Raw genomic sequence first — 14,536 nt, forward strand, 5'->3', positions numbered from 1 at the left:
GTAATTTATAAAGAAAAAGAGGTTTAATGGACTCACAGTTGCATGTGGCTGGGGAGGACTCACAATCATGGCGGATGGCAAAAGACATGTCTTACATGGTGGCAGGCAAGAGAGAGGATAAGAACCAAGTGAAAGGGGTTTCCCCTTATAAAACCATCAGATCTCATGAGACTTTTTCACAACCACTAGAACAGTATGGGGGAAATTGCCCCCACGATCCAATTATCTCCCACCAGATCCCTTCCACTACATGTGGGAATTATGGGAGTTGCAATTCAAGGTGAGATTTGGGTGGGGACACAGCCAAATCACATAAGAGAGAAATAGGCTAATGATTGGAAAGGTATAAAAGAGTCATGTAAAGAGTTACTCTAAATAAAGAAAGCCTATGCATGTAGGTGATGAGTAGAGGAAGCAAGTAAGGAGGACAGACGGAAAGAGCTCAAGAAAAGGAGTCATTGAGGGCCCAGCTCTCAGAGGCAAGCAAAAGGATGGAGTTAAGAGCTTGGGTTACATGAAAACCCGGCATCACAAAAACCTATATTCTTCTGAGGAATAACTACCCTTATACAGATCTTTCAATGCAAGTTTGTATTCAAGCTAAAAGAGGTTCAAAACCTAGAACTTGAGCTCAGGTGCAGACAGACCTGGGTTTAACTTCCAGCTTTGCTACTCATTTACTGTGCAACCTTGAGCAAGCTATTTAATTGTTCTAGGCTTCAATTTCCTCTTCTATAAAATAGCAGCAATAATAGACCTACCTAATCAGGTTGCTAGTGTGAGGGTTATATGAGGACTACATATAAATCTCTTGATAGTTATAAATTCTTGGTGGTTTTAACAAAAATAAAACATAGCCATATAACTTCAAATTGAGAATTTGATTGGCTAAAATTACATTTTATACCATCATAACCCTCTTGCTACCACTAAGTCACAATACTCTTAACAAAAATCTGTGAAGAACTTATGGTTTGCATAAGAATTGTTCTTGAGTCCAGGCATGGTGGCTCACACCTGTAATCCCAACACTTTGAGAGGCCAAGGCAGGTGGATCACCTGAGCTCATGTGTTCAAGACCAGCCTGGGCAACATGGTGAAATCCTGTCTCTACCAAAAAATACAAAAAAATTAGCCAGGCATGGTAGCATCCACCTGTGGTCCCAGCTACTTGGGAAGCTGAGGTGGGTCCCAGCTACTTGGTAAACTGAGGTGGGAGGATCACTTGAGCCTGGGAGGAGGAGGTTGCAGTGAGCCAAGATCATGCCACTGTACTCCATCCTGGGCAACAGAGTGAGACTCCATCCTAAAAAAAAAAAAAAAAGAATTGCTCTCAACTCAAACGCTCTCATCCTCAGGTATAACTAAGAAGATGTTAGCCCACATATAGTCCAGCTGTACAATGTATTCAAGTGATCAGTCTAGGATTATGAATCCTGAGTGATGACATCAGCCCACCATTTTGAAATCTCTTCCAGCCCCAAGCTAGGTTAAGTTATTAAAGCTCTTTATGACTCATTTTCCCTAATCTCTGGCTACTGTAAAAGACAAACTGTTTCCACCTTTCTTGTGCAACTGTATTCACTCATTAAAACTCTCCTCCAGAAGAATAATATTTTACTTCTAAGAGAAACAATATTGTGAAAGAAAATGCTATTGGCTTCCAGTTACATAGGTCAGATTTCCAAGTCCTGTGGCAGACAATGATGTGCAATCTTTCTGGTAACACATGGGTCAGCCTCCCTCTCTTATTCTCATCTTTCCAGCAGTGAGTGTTTTCCCAATAAACACAAGCAACTGCACTGTGTTAGGGCTATCTTGTTTTTCTCAGAAGTATTTTTCATTTACACTTTTAAACCTTTTCAATCTCATGAACTTCCTCCTTTGTTATATTTACTGTATCCTGTTGTAATAAGAGGATTTGGCGTTTTTTATACCAATTTGGAAAAACTTCCTTCCTGGCATCCAGATTTTCTCTTCAGATGTCAAAATTGGAGATAATGGTCCATTGCTAGCCCTGGGGTGAGAGAGTGAGGGAAGGAACAAGGGGAGCTGTGGTCTCGCCACGCCAATCAGGTTGACACACTTCATGTGTGCTGAGTGGCCCAGTGTGTGGCAACAGAGGTTTACTGTTCACTCCTGCGACACCGGGACATTAAAATGCAAGGCTAGTGGTTTGAAAATTGTCAGTATTTCTAATCCACGCACTTTGAAAAGTCAATAGGTTTTCTAAAGAACTTAATCACTCAGAACAAAGTTGGATTTATTGCAAATGCCAAATTTCTTAATCAAAATCCACTTTTCCTGGCATATGACATACGTACATCTTTCCAAAGCAGATTCCATTCAACAGTTCCCTTCTTAGGAAACACTAAATATATGATAAATCATGTTTTTAAAAATATCTAGGGAAATAAGAGAAGCATATAACTTAGTGTAACTTGCCTATAAAAAATGTCAAGAAAATTGCTTATTAACCTTCAAAGTCCTTTTTAAATAAAACCTTAATTTCCAAAGTGGCCTCTGCACCAACATATATGAGAATTGTTTGTGCTTAAAAAAACCTATTGGCAGGTGGTGGGGTGGGTAGTGGGGGAGACCTACAGGATTGCCTATTACAACTTCTTCACTTATTAATGAGGCAACAAATCCGGTGGGGGTGAAATGAAAGGTCCAAAGCAATTTACCACTGGCTGGCACCAGACTTAGAATCCAACTCTCAAATCGGTGCCCATTTCATGTCCCTGCCTCTATCATTTGAGGTGGGGTCTGAGAAGCCAAAACATAATGAGAAACCATAATATAAACGTTTCAAAAGTAGAAACTAGATTTTGACCCATAGCCACTTCCCAGTCTCTTCATACCTTAAATTTCTGTTTGATTGTCTGATTCTGTCTAACTCTAGCAAACCAGACAACTGACTAGAGTTATATGAGTGCGACAGAGTGGACTGTAAATCCTTAGGTACAATTCACTGCAGAGGCAGTGTCCACACTGGGTATTTGGCACATCTCATTCATCCATCCATTGTTTCATTAAATGAACATTGACCGAGCGTCCATTATATGCAAGGCAGCAAGTAGGTTTTGAATCCTGCAAATTACAGAGAAAAATAAAACAGTCTCCCTGTCCTGGAGATGCTCACTTTCTAGTACTGAAGATGCACAGGCAACTGGAACCCCACAGTGAGCGTGATGCCGAAAAGGGACATCCAACTTCTCTGGGGTCCCAGAGGGCATCCCAGGCAGAGGGCACTGCACAGGGAATATAATTTGACTTGGAGAACTGCAATTCCTTCACTGCAGCTAGGGGAGGTCTTCTGAAACCTGAATATGCATACAAGTCACCTGGGGATCTTGGTGAAATGTGGATGCCATAGGTCAGGAGTGACCTCTGAAATTCTGCTGCACTAACAAGCTCCCAGGTGATGTCACCGTGCCCTGTGCACCACACTCTGAGTAATGCTCCCTGGGAGATGAAGGTGGGAACCTCAGCAAAAGCCAGTTAATAAAGTGTTTGAAAGCCATGCTATCATATTGGGATTCTCTTTGAAACTAACAGGAGTAACAAATATAATTGAATTTCTTTAAACCGATGTTGGCTTTCTAAGTTTACTGGAAGCTCAAAAGTCATTTTTGCAGGGAAGCTTTCTCATCCTTCCCTGAGTGGCGAACACATGCATACCTTGATTTAGAGCATGCTGCACTGTGAGCTAACACTGATTCACCCACTCATCAAATGCACTGGACTCTAAGCACTGGGAGGAAAGTAATGTCTTTTTTTTCCTTCATACATTTAATATAATTTTTCTTTTCTTATTATTTTTATCTTTATATATTCATGGGGTACAAGTGCAATTCTGCTACACTGATGTATTGCATTATGGTGAAATCCGGGACTTCAGTGCATCCATCAGTGGAGCAATGCACGTTGTACCCATCAAGCAACTGCTTCTTGTCCACAGTCTTCAGTCATGTCTTTTAGTTTTGAATCCTCAACCCGAATGCATCCAACACCTAACACTGTGTCTGACCCATAGTTTTTTCCATAAACTTTGGTCACATTATATGTTTGCTCTAGATTAGTGGTTCTTAAATGTTAGCCTGCATCAGAATCATCTGCAGGGCTTGCTAAAACACAGATTGGTGGATCCCACTCCCAGAGTTTGTAATTCACTACACCTGGGTCAGGGCTTGAGAGTTTGCATTTATAATATGTTCACAGGTTATAATGCAAAATTATATAATGCAAAATTGTAACCTGTGAACATATCAGAAATGCAAACTCTGCAGGTGTGGGGACCACATTTTGAGAGTAGATAGATAGGTAGATAGATAAATAGACAGATGACAGATAGATAAAACACCCAGTAACTGCAAATTAATATTAATTATTTGTAGTAAAGGAACTCACCTCACTTGCTGCTGGCACAGACAGGATAAAACAGTTGTTTAACAAAAGCCACAATGTGTTTCGTTACAAACAGACCAGGCAAATGTGAGTTTAACCCTTAATCTTTTAAATCTATAAGAATATTAAAACTGCTGTTGCATTTTTGTAATCACAGTTTTTATTTGTTCTTAATTGGTAAGAACACCAGCTGACTTGCCACACCCACTGGGATGGTTATAATTAAAAAGAGACATAATAACAAGCACTGGCAAGGATGTGGAGAAAACAGAAACTTCATGCATTGCTGCTGGGTGTGTAAAACGGTGCAACCACTTTGGAAAAACAGTTTGACAGTTCATCTAAAAATTAAACATAGAATTACCATGTAACCCAGCACATTCACTCCTAAGTTTATGTCCAGTAGAATTGAAAACATTGGTTCTTGTGAAAACTTTCACATGAATATCAGAAGCATTGTTCATAGTAGCCAAAAATTGGAGAGAACCCAAAGGCTCATCAAGTGATGAACAGCTAAACAACATGTGCTGTATACCCTTACAATGGACTGTCACTCAACCATAAAAAGGAAGGCAGTACTTTTTTCTCTAACATGGATAAGCATGACCCAACACGCATGAAACTTGAAAATATGATGCTAAGAAAGAAATCTGACACAAAGGCCACATATTGCATGATTCCATTTATATAAAATGTCCAAAATAGGCAAATTCACAAAACGGAAAGCAGGTTAGTGATGGCCAGGGCTGGGAAAAGAAGGGAATGAGGGAATGGGGTATGACTGATAAAGGTATGGGATTTCTTTGGGGGATAATGAAAGTGTTCTGAAATGAAATAGTGTTTGTATATATTTTAGTATAGTCTTGTGAATAAACTAAAAACCACTAAAGTGTATGTTTTAAAGCATGAATTTTACAGTACATAAATTCTATCTCAATGTAAAAAAAAAGTAAGGCCGTCTAATGTTATTTGGTGGTGCTAACATTTTCATTTTAGGGTTACACTATCTGATAAGGTAGCCACTAGCCACATGTGGCTCTTGAGCTCTTGAAACGTGACTAAAGTGAGGTCGAGTGCAGTGGCTCACACCTGTAATCCCAGCACTTTGGGAGCTGAGGCAGGAGGATCACTTGAGCCCAGGAGTTAGAGACCACCCTGCGTAACATAGCAAGACCCTGTATCTACAAAAATAAAAAATATGTATACACATAAAAAAAAAACAAAGGGAGCTGTGCTGTGCAGGTAAAACACACCCTGGAAATCAGACCAAATTTTTTTAAAAAGGGACATAAATATGTGAATACATGTTTAATATTGAAATGACAGTATTTTAGATATATTTAGTCAGCTAAAATACAGTATTAAAATGAACTGATTTGTTGATTTTTGCTTTTCAATGTGGCTACTGGAAAATTTAAACCTCTGTATGTGGCTTGCATTGTCATCCTATTGGCCAGCACTGCCTTCAAGGCCCTCCCCAACAGGGTGAGTGTCTTTGTAAAGAACACGAAAAGTGTGCACATCTGAGGGTTAGTGAGATGGGTGTTTTCCTTTACATACAGGGCTCTGTACCCAGGGCTTGATTAGCTCTGTTCTATTAGCAAGACTCAGCACAAGTAAACAGGCCAATTCAATGGATATTTCCAGTTTTTGTTCTTTGAGTAGAAAGCCACCTGCAAAAACAGAGCTTTGTCATCTCAAAGAGCAAGGTTCTGGGCCATTATTATTTTAGAAAGTACTTTTTGTGTCTCTGCCTGATGGACTACACAGCAAGTCATCTGAAAAAGGAATTTTTAAGGCATAATTTTTGTCCTCTTTAGAATACTTTTTTCCCAAGGCTCAAGTCCTGCATCATAACATTCTTAACCTTGACATGCATTTCTAGATATCAGTGAAAGCTGATCATAAAACTCTGCTGAAAGGAAAAATTCCTTTAAAATAAACCAAAGATAAGGATTTATTTGGTAGGCAAAGTAGTTAAGGGCAATTTGTTTAAATGGTGTAAGACTGTCTATCAGTAAGAAGCTAGGTTGTTCACTTTTAAAAATCACAGTATCTTTTGATTATAAAAACTATAGATGTTATTTTGAAAAATTTCAAAAACACCAATAAGAAAAATAAATAATCAAACACCTAACCACACTACTAGAGAAAATAATTGTTAATATATAGATATCTATCTTTCCAGGGAAAAAAGAGGTCTTGATAAGTCAAAAATTTTCTATATGGAGAAAACTGGCTCAATTTCTGTCATTGACTATTGGTTAACAAATAATAGAGCATTTACTTATCGTCCAATCAGAAATAATTCTATTGGTTCTCTAAATCTTGAGAAGACAAACCCAGTTGTTACAGGTTTAGTCAATAACATCTCTGTATTACAATTTAGTGGCTGTACTGAATGTAATCCTTTTGCCTTAACTTCAACAAAACAAGAGAGACATTTACAGTGCACACATAGATGATGTGGGTGGGCATGTCTCTACATATTTTTCTTTCCTCTTCACCAACAAGGTTGTATAAAAACATTTACTGCTTTCCTATAGATTCATGTATGTGGTGTAGTATCCATGTCATGAAGCAGAAGGATGGATTATTCACTGGAGTTTTTATGGCTGCACATTCAAGTGTTTCCCCAGCTGTGTTTACAGCTTTGGGTTTCTAAGCCTCTTGAGAAGTAATCAGTTTTGATCATCTTAAATCCCAAAGTAAATTTTCTTTTCTGGATATTATCCTAGTTGCTAACACAGGTTAGTCTGGCCTATTGAACCATCTTTTACTGCTGTGACCTTCAAAAATGAAAGCTGTGGTTTTGCCCTGAGAAGAAGAAAAGGAGATTTGAAATATGACTCAGATTCTTCCCTGCAAAAGGTGAGGTCTCAAAACTCCTTTGCTCTCTTTTTTAAATTATTATTATTAGACTGGGTCTTATTTTTTGGTCATTTTACTGTGTAAGTCTGGTCTCTTCAAAACAGTGTAAGTCCCTTTAGAGCCAAGATTCTTATATGCTGCTTTTGTATTATAGTTTATATGTTTTATAACTTTCTATAGTAACCGGCACAAGCACAGACTTACATGACACACTCAGTAATACTTGTTTCTTGGCTAATGAGAAGTACAAATGATATTTAAAAGCTTTGATGATTGTAGCTTATGGGTGATTTATAGTCAGGGAACTTTTATAAATGACTATGCTTAATACTTCTTAGTTTAAACATCAGTAACCACACAGCTAGCTACATTTCAAGCCAGGGTGTTTGCTAAAAGTTGAGACTCTGCCATTTACCTATGTTATCTTGGGAGAATCAAGTAACCCATCGTTGCCTCCATTTCCTTTATGGAAATCAAAATAACTAATTAACTAAATTAACTAATTAATTAAAGTGAATGACTGGCATATTGATAAGGTTTCAATAAATATTAGCTGCTGCTACTGCTGCTGCTGTTACTACTGCTGCTGTTACTACTATTATTACTACAACTACAACACTCTTGACCAATAAGCTGAGTCCACCAACAACTGGAAAGATATTCTCTTCCTCCAGGCTGGGACCCTTGAAAACTATCTACATGGAAAAGTGAGAGAACAAGAGGACACAAGCAGAGCTGCCCAGGTAGGCCAAATGAATCGGACCATTCATTCTGTGACAAATCCAGGTACTAAGAAAATGAGATAAAAGCAGCAGCAGGTGTCACATGAGATAATCTGGTCAACATATGCTGACTTCCCACCAATCATGTCCTGCTGACCCAGGCGCAGGACACTGAAGAGTAGAAATTAGATGCAGTGCCTGCCTTTGCACTTTTGTCTCCTATGAGCTTTTAAGTGTATGGTATATAGGAGTTATTTGTGTCTATGTAGGGAAGGTGTCTATCTAGGTTTCTAAGAAAAAAAGTAAAAAAGATGTCTCAATATATATAGAAAACTAGAAAAAAGATAGATACTGAATTAAAATATCCAAGCCCACAGAAATGCAAACATCACATGTTCTCACTTATTTGTGGGATCTAAAAATCAAAACAATTGAACTCATGAACACAGAGAGCAGAAGGATGGTTACAAGAGTCTTGGAAGGATGGGGGTGGTGAGGAGCAGGGAGGGCAAATGAATACAAAAAATAGTTAGAAAGAATTAGTAAGACCTGCTATTTGATAGCACAACAGGGTGACTGTAGTCAATAATAATTGTACATTTTAAAATAACTAGAATAGTATGATTGGATTGTTTATAATTAAAAGGATAAATGCTTGAGGGGATGGATACCCCATTCTCCATGATAAGATTATTACGCATTGCATGCCTGTATCAAAACATCTCATGTACCCCATAAATATATGCACCTACTATATGCCCACTAAAATTTTTTTAAATCTAAAAATAAATGAATAAATAATTTTATGTTAAGGTAGTAAAAAAAAATCCAAGGCTCTGTATTAATAAGGCATGGTTGTATTACCAACCACTTCAAAACTCAATACCTTAAAACAACGACCTTTATTATTGTTCACAATTCTGTGGGTTGGCTAAGCTCTTCCTCTATGGGTTTTCATTCAGCTGCCTTTAGCTAGAATGTACAGAATTGCCTCACTCATGTCTGGGAGTTGGCTCTGGCGATTGGCTAGAGCCTCAGTCTTCTTCCTTAAGCCTCTCATACACGAGGGAGCTAGGCTAAGCTTCTCTACAGCATGGCAGTTTCAAGCTTCCAAGAGGGCAAGGGTGGAAGCTACGAAGCCTCTTGAATACCTAGGCTCTGGAACCCCCACAGTGCCCCAAAGCCAGCCCGGGTAGATTCACGGGAGTAAGAAATACTCCCTGCCTCCTGTTGGGAGAAGCAGCCTCACCTTGCTGAAGGAGTTACACACAGCATTCGCCAACTACTGCTGCATAAGAAACCACCCTAAAAGCGAATGGCTTACAACAACGACTTCTTGCTTCTCCATGATTTATCAGAGGCCATTATTACACTAAATCTCCCACAGCCTATTTTCTACTGTTTCAATCGTGGCATTTTTCTCCTGTGGGGCATGTGTAATTATCTCTACTGTTTCTTTCAGCAATTAATTCATTTGAAGTGTCATGACAAAACTAGGGTCAATGTTTTGAAGGAAAAGGAAAAATATATTTTATTCTCATTCTCGGTGTTCAAAGACAGATGAACAAATTTCGGAATAGCTCCAAAAGTCAACTTGGGTTAAGATGAAGAGAATACATGTTTTAGTAAAATAAAAGGGAGCCAGATTCTGAGGTCAGGCCACACCTCTGGAGTCCTCCCTGCACCTGGAGCCTCCTTTGAAGTGAAGGAAATTGCTCCACCACAAGGAGGCTGAAGGAAGCAGACAGATGTGAGCATGGAATGTAAAACTAGCAAGCATTCAGTTGACATCAAGGAGGACATGAACTCGTGAGCCATAAACAGCGTAGGCTGACCAAAGGTATCTCAAATTAGCATTCTTGGCTGCTTATTACTTTTATTAGACCCTAAAGAATTTCACAACTTAGGCAAGTCTAAAATTCTAAGACCTATGACCTTAAGAGCAATTGGTCATTTTCCTGGGTACCTGTGATGGAACTCTTCACCTTCTGGCTTTTCTGGTGTGGGTGCAGAGGAACCTGACACCCCTAGAAAATCTGCCTAACAGGCCAATTTGCTTTGCCTAGAAAGGTTAGTGTGGGGGTCACTTCACAAAAGGAAGTATGGATGAGAAGGGATAGAGGTAGAGATCCCAAAGGGATATCCATTTCCAGAAGAATCTTGGAGGCTTTCTGAGTGCTGTTTGTGAGATGAAATGGTGTGTCATGGGAGGGGAAGTCTTAGAATAAGCCCCAGAGTCAGTAGTTCTGGAAGTAAATCTGGAAGCCCCAGAGTCAGTAATTCTTTCCTGGAGAGTATGTAGGGACAGGGTGGCAAATGGAACAGCAAACTTTCCTGAAAAAGCATCTACAATGGACTTAAATCAACAAACATAAAACAACCCCATTAAAAAGTGAGCAAAGGACATGAACAGACACTTCTCAAAAGAAGACATGCATGCAGCCAACAATTGTGTGAAAAGCTCATCATCACTGATCATTAGAGAAATGCAAATCAAAACCACAATAAGATACCATCTCACACCAGTCAGAACGGCTATTATCAAAAAGTCAAAAAATAACAGATGCTGGTGAGGTTGTGGAGAAAAAGGAATGCTTTTACACCCCATTGGTGGGAATGTAAATTAGTTCAACCATTGTGGAAGACAGTGTGGCGATTGCTCAAAGACCTAGAGACAGAAATACCATTAAACCCAGCAATCCCATTACTGGGTATATACCCAAAGGAATATAAATCATTCTATTATAAAGACACATACACCCATATATTCAGTGCAGTGCTATTCACAATAGCAAAGACATGGAATCAACCTAAATACCCATCAATCATAGACTGGATAAAGAAAATGTGGCATATATACGCCATGGAATACTATGCAGCCATGAAAAAGAATTAGATCATGTCTTTTGTGGGAATATGGGTGGAGCTGGAGGCCATTATCCTTAGCAAGGTAACACAGGAACAGAAAACCAAATACCGCATTGGAACAATGCACACTGGGGCTTACTGGAGGGTCGGGGGTGGAGGACGGAGAGGATCAGGAAAAATAACAAATATGGATACTAGGCTTAATACCTGGGTGTTGAAATAATCAGTACAACTAAACCCCATGACACATGTTTACTATGTAATGAAACTGCATATCCTGCACAGGTACCCCTGAACTTCAAAGTTAAAAAAAAAAAATTCCTGGAAAGCAGGAGGTTATCTGTGAAACAGAAACCCTCAAACTGGCAAGGTGATTTCTTCATGTATGGAAACACACATTCATATATTTTCATAAATGCATGCGTGGGATCAATTTAAACATACGTTCATGTGTACAGTTATGTGTAGGGGGTCTTTTTATTCCTTTTCATTTTTTGGCTTGGTGCTTCCTCTTCTCTTCCACACATATAAATTCTCCACCCACCCACTTACCCAGAAAGCCCATATTAATAATCTAGTATGTGTCTTTCCTATTTTTACTCATGGCTATATAATCATAGGTAGACATACACATGCACATACACACACAGGGGCTTTTGTTTTACAAAAATAAAACCATAGCATATACTTTTCACTGCATTGTGCTTTACTCATTCAACGATATCCTTTAAAATTCTTCCTGTCAACTAGCACAACTAATTTCTTCTTTTTTATTTTTTTGAAATGGGGTCTCACTCTGTCAACCAGGCTGGAGTGCAGTGATACGACCACAGATCACTGCAGCCTCAAACTCCTGGACTCAGGCAATCCTCCCAGCTCAGCCTCCTGAGTAGCTGGGAGTACAGACTAGCACTGCCATACCCAATATAGCAAGACCCCATCTCTACAAAAAAAAAACACAAAAATTAGCTGGCATACCATACCCAGCTGATTTTTGTATTTTTTTGTAGAGACAGGGTCTCGCTATATTGCCCAGGCCAGTTTCGAACTCCTAGGCTCAAGCAATTCTCCTGCCTCAGCCTCCCAAAGTGCTGGGATTACAAGCGTTAATTTATTCTTAATGACTGTATTTTTCCATCCTATGGATATGCCATAATTTATTCAGCTATCCCCCATTACAGAAAACACTTAGCTTTTATAATTTGCAAAAACAAAACAAAGTAAAAGAAGCAAGCTAAAACACCTTGTGTATGAATCTTTATATTCTGGTGGCTTTGCTTCTATTAGAGTCTGAGGAAGGAATTGCTGGCCTAAAGACTGTCTGTATTTTAAATTGTAATAGATAGTGCCATGCTGCTCCTGCAAGAGGTATTTCCATTCTACCTAAGCTGTATGAAAGTTCTCCCTTACCTACTATCCTGCCAGCAATAAGTGTTACAAATCTTTACAATTTTAGACAATCTGGTGGGTATAAAGTCATATCTTATTGTTTGTTCAATTTGTACTACCCTCACTTTTGGTAAATTTGAGGATATTTCCGAGTTTCACAACCCTTCGGATGTGCTTTTCTGTATATTGCCCATTCATATCTTTTGTCCATTTTCCTATTGGTTTGTTCTTGTTTTTCTTGCCAAATCATAACAAATCTTTGTATATTATAAAAATGATAACTAGTGTTCACACTATATAGATTTCTTCAAATCTACCATGGTCTACTGCATTTTTATATTATCTTTGCCTGAAAAGTTATACTGTTTTCAGTCAAATACAGCTATCTTTACTCTCAGAGCTTTTGGCTTCTCAGTTTTTATTGGGAGGGTTTGTCCTGCCCCCATTATATAACAGTACATATAATCCACTAGATTTCTTGGTAAGAGCTTTGGTTTACTTTACCTTTTATATTTTTCATTCATTTATTTGTAGTGTATCCTTGAGTGTGCAATAAAATTGAGATCCAGTAGGACACTGATTTGAAGATTAGGTTGGTGCAAAAGTAATTGCAGTTTTGCAATTTTAGTGGCAAAAACCACAATTACTTTTGCCCCAACCTAATACGATGGGTTTATAGACGGTTCTAGTAACTAGCAAGGATGTCCCTTACTCCATCTCTACTTATTTTTTCTAAATTACTTGTATTTTCTTTGATATTTATTTTTCTCTAGAAACTTTAAGATCACTTTATCCAATTACCAAAAACAACAAACAAACCCGAAATACCCACTTTGTTGTGATTTTTAGTAAAACACACCACACACATAATCAATTTGTAGAATTTAATATCTTTATGGCATTGAATTTTCCTATCCAAGAAAATGGCACATCTTTCCATTTCTTCATTTCTCCTTTTGCATATTTTAGTATAACTTTGTTGCGCATTTTCTTTTTTTGTTATCCTAAGTATTTCATAGAGGTTGGTTTTTCACTATTTTAGACTTTTTTTTTCATTCCTTTTCTTATTCCTAGAGCACAAAAAAGCTAATGGTATTTTTGCCTATTTGTAGATCTACCTATTTTATCAAATTCTATTCTTAATTCTAGAAGACTTTTATTAGATTCCTTTGGGTTTTCTAGGTTTACAATCATATCATTTGCAAAAATAGACAGTTTTACCTCTTTTTTCCCCAATGTTTATTCCAGTTTTAAAATTTGCTACCATCAAGTTTCATATCGTATTCTCTTGTAATACTTTCAGTCACTATAGTCTTCTTTCTGCTTTCTGATCTTTTATAATTTTGCATTTCCTCATTTTTAAAAATCAAACTTGTTATAGACATGTATAGAGTTTAGATGTTTTTATATAACAAGTTTAAATTTATTTATATATCCTATTACTTATTTTGCCTTCTATTTCAGTAATTTAAGCTTTTGCCTTTATTTATCTCCTTTATTCTTATTCTAATTTCTTAGAATGAAGATTTGGTTTATTTCTTTCTTTCTTTTTTTTTTTTTTTCCTCTTTGAGACAGGAGTCTTGCTCTGTCGCCCAGGCTGGAGTACAGTGGTGCGATCTCGGCTCACTGCAAGCTCCGCCTCCCGGGTTCACGCCATTCTCCTGCCTCAGCCTCCCGAGCAGCTGGGACTACAGGTGCCCACCACCACGCCTGGCTAATTTTTTTGTATTTTTAGTAGAGACAGGGTTTCACCGTGTTAGCCAGGATGGTCTCGATCTCCTGACCTCGTGATCCGCCCACCTCGGCCTCCCAAAGTGCTGGGATTACAGGCTTGAGCCACCGCAGCATTTTAACTACAAAATTTTTCATATATAGTTTTCACAGAATCCTAGAGTATGTTATAAAGTTCGACCTTTCATGGCTTTTAAGATGGTCAATAATTTCCCTTTCAACTTTTGGAACCAATTATTTTCTAAGTATTTTTAAATTTTCAAGTAGTCAACTTTTTGTTACCTTTTGATAATTTTTTCTTATTTATTGAATTATGATCAGATAATGTTAACTATAAAATCATTACTCTGAATTTGCTCAAGTTTTCTTTGTAGTCAGGTACCTGATCAGTCTCTATAAATGTTCTGTGGACATATGAAAAACAATAAAAATACTTTAGATCAGGAATATGGAGGTTTATTTATTTACTGTGTTGGGAAGCAGCGTGACACAGAGGTTAAAAGTAAAGACTTTAGAGAAAATGTCCATTTTCAAATCTTGACTT

The 14,536-nt window shown here is 38.0% G+C and overlaps 1 protein-coding gene across 1 annotated transcript in view; it reads left to right on the top strand.

Annotated features, from left to right (window-relative positions):
* Positions 1–7,148: 7,148 nt before the first annotated feature.
* The window catches only part of LNX1 (ligand of numb-protein X 1), a 165,159-nt gene continuing 157,771 nt past the window's right edge, over positions 7,149–14,536 (top strand). Inside the window, exons 1-2 of the mRNA XM_009447887.4 lie at positions 7,149–7,281; positions 7,956–8,024. The gene's annotated coding sequence lies outside the window, so the exon portion shown is untranslated. The remainder of the gene's footprint in view (positions 7,282–7,955; positions 8,025–14,536) is intronic.

Source organism: Pan troglodytes, chromosome 3 (genome assembly GCF_028858775.2).
Source record: "Pan troglodytes isolate AG18354 chromosome 3, NHGRI_mPanTro3-v2.0_pri, whole genome shotgun sequence".
Taxonomy (NCBI): Eukaryota; Metazoa; Chordata; class Mammalia; order Primates; family Hominidae; genus Pan; species Pan troglodytes.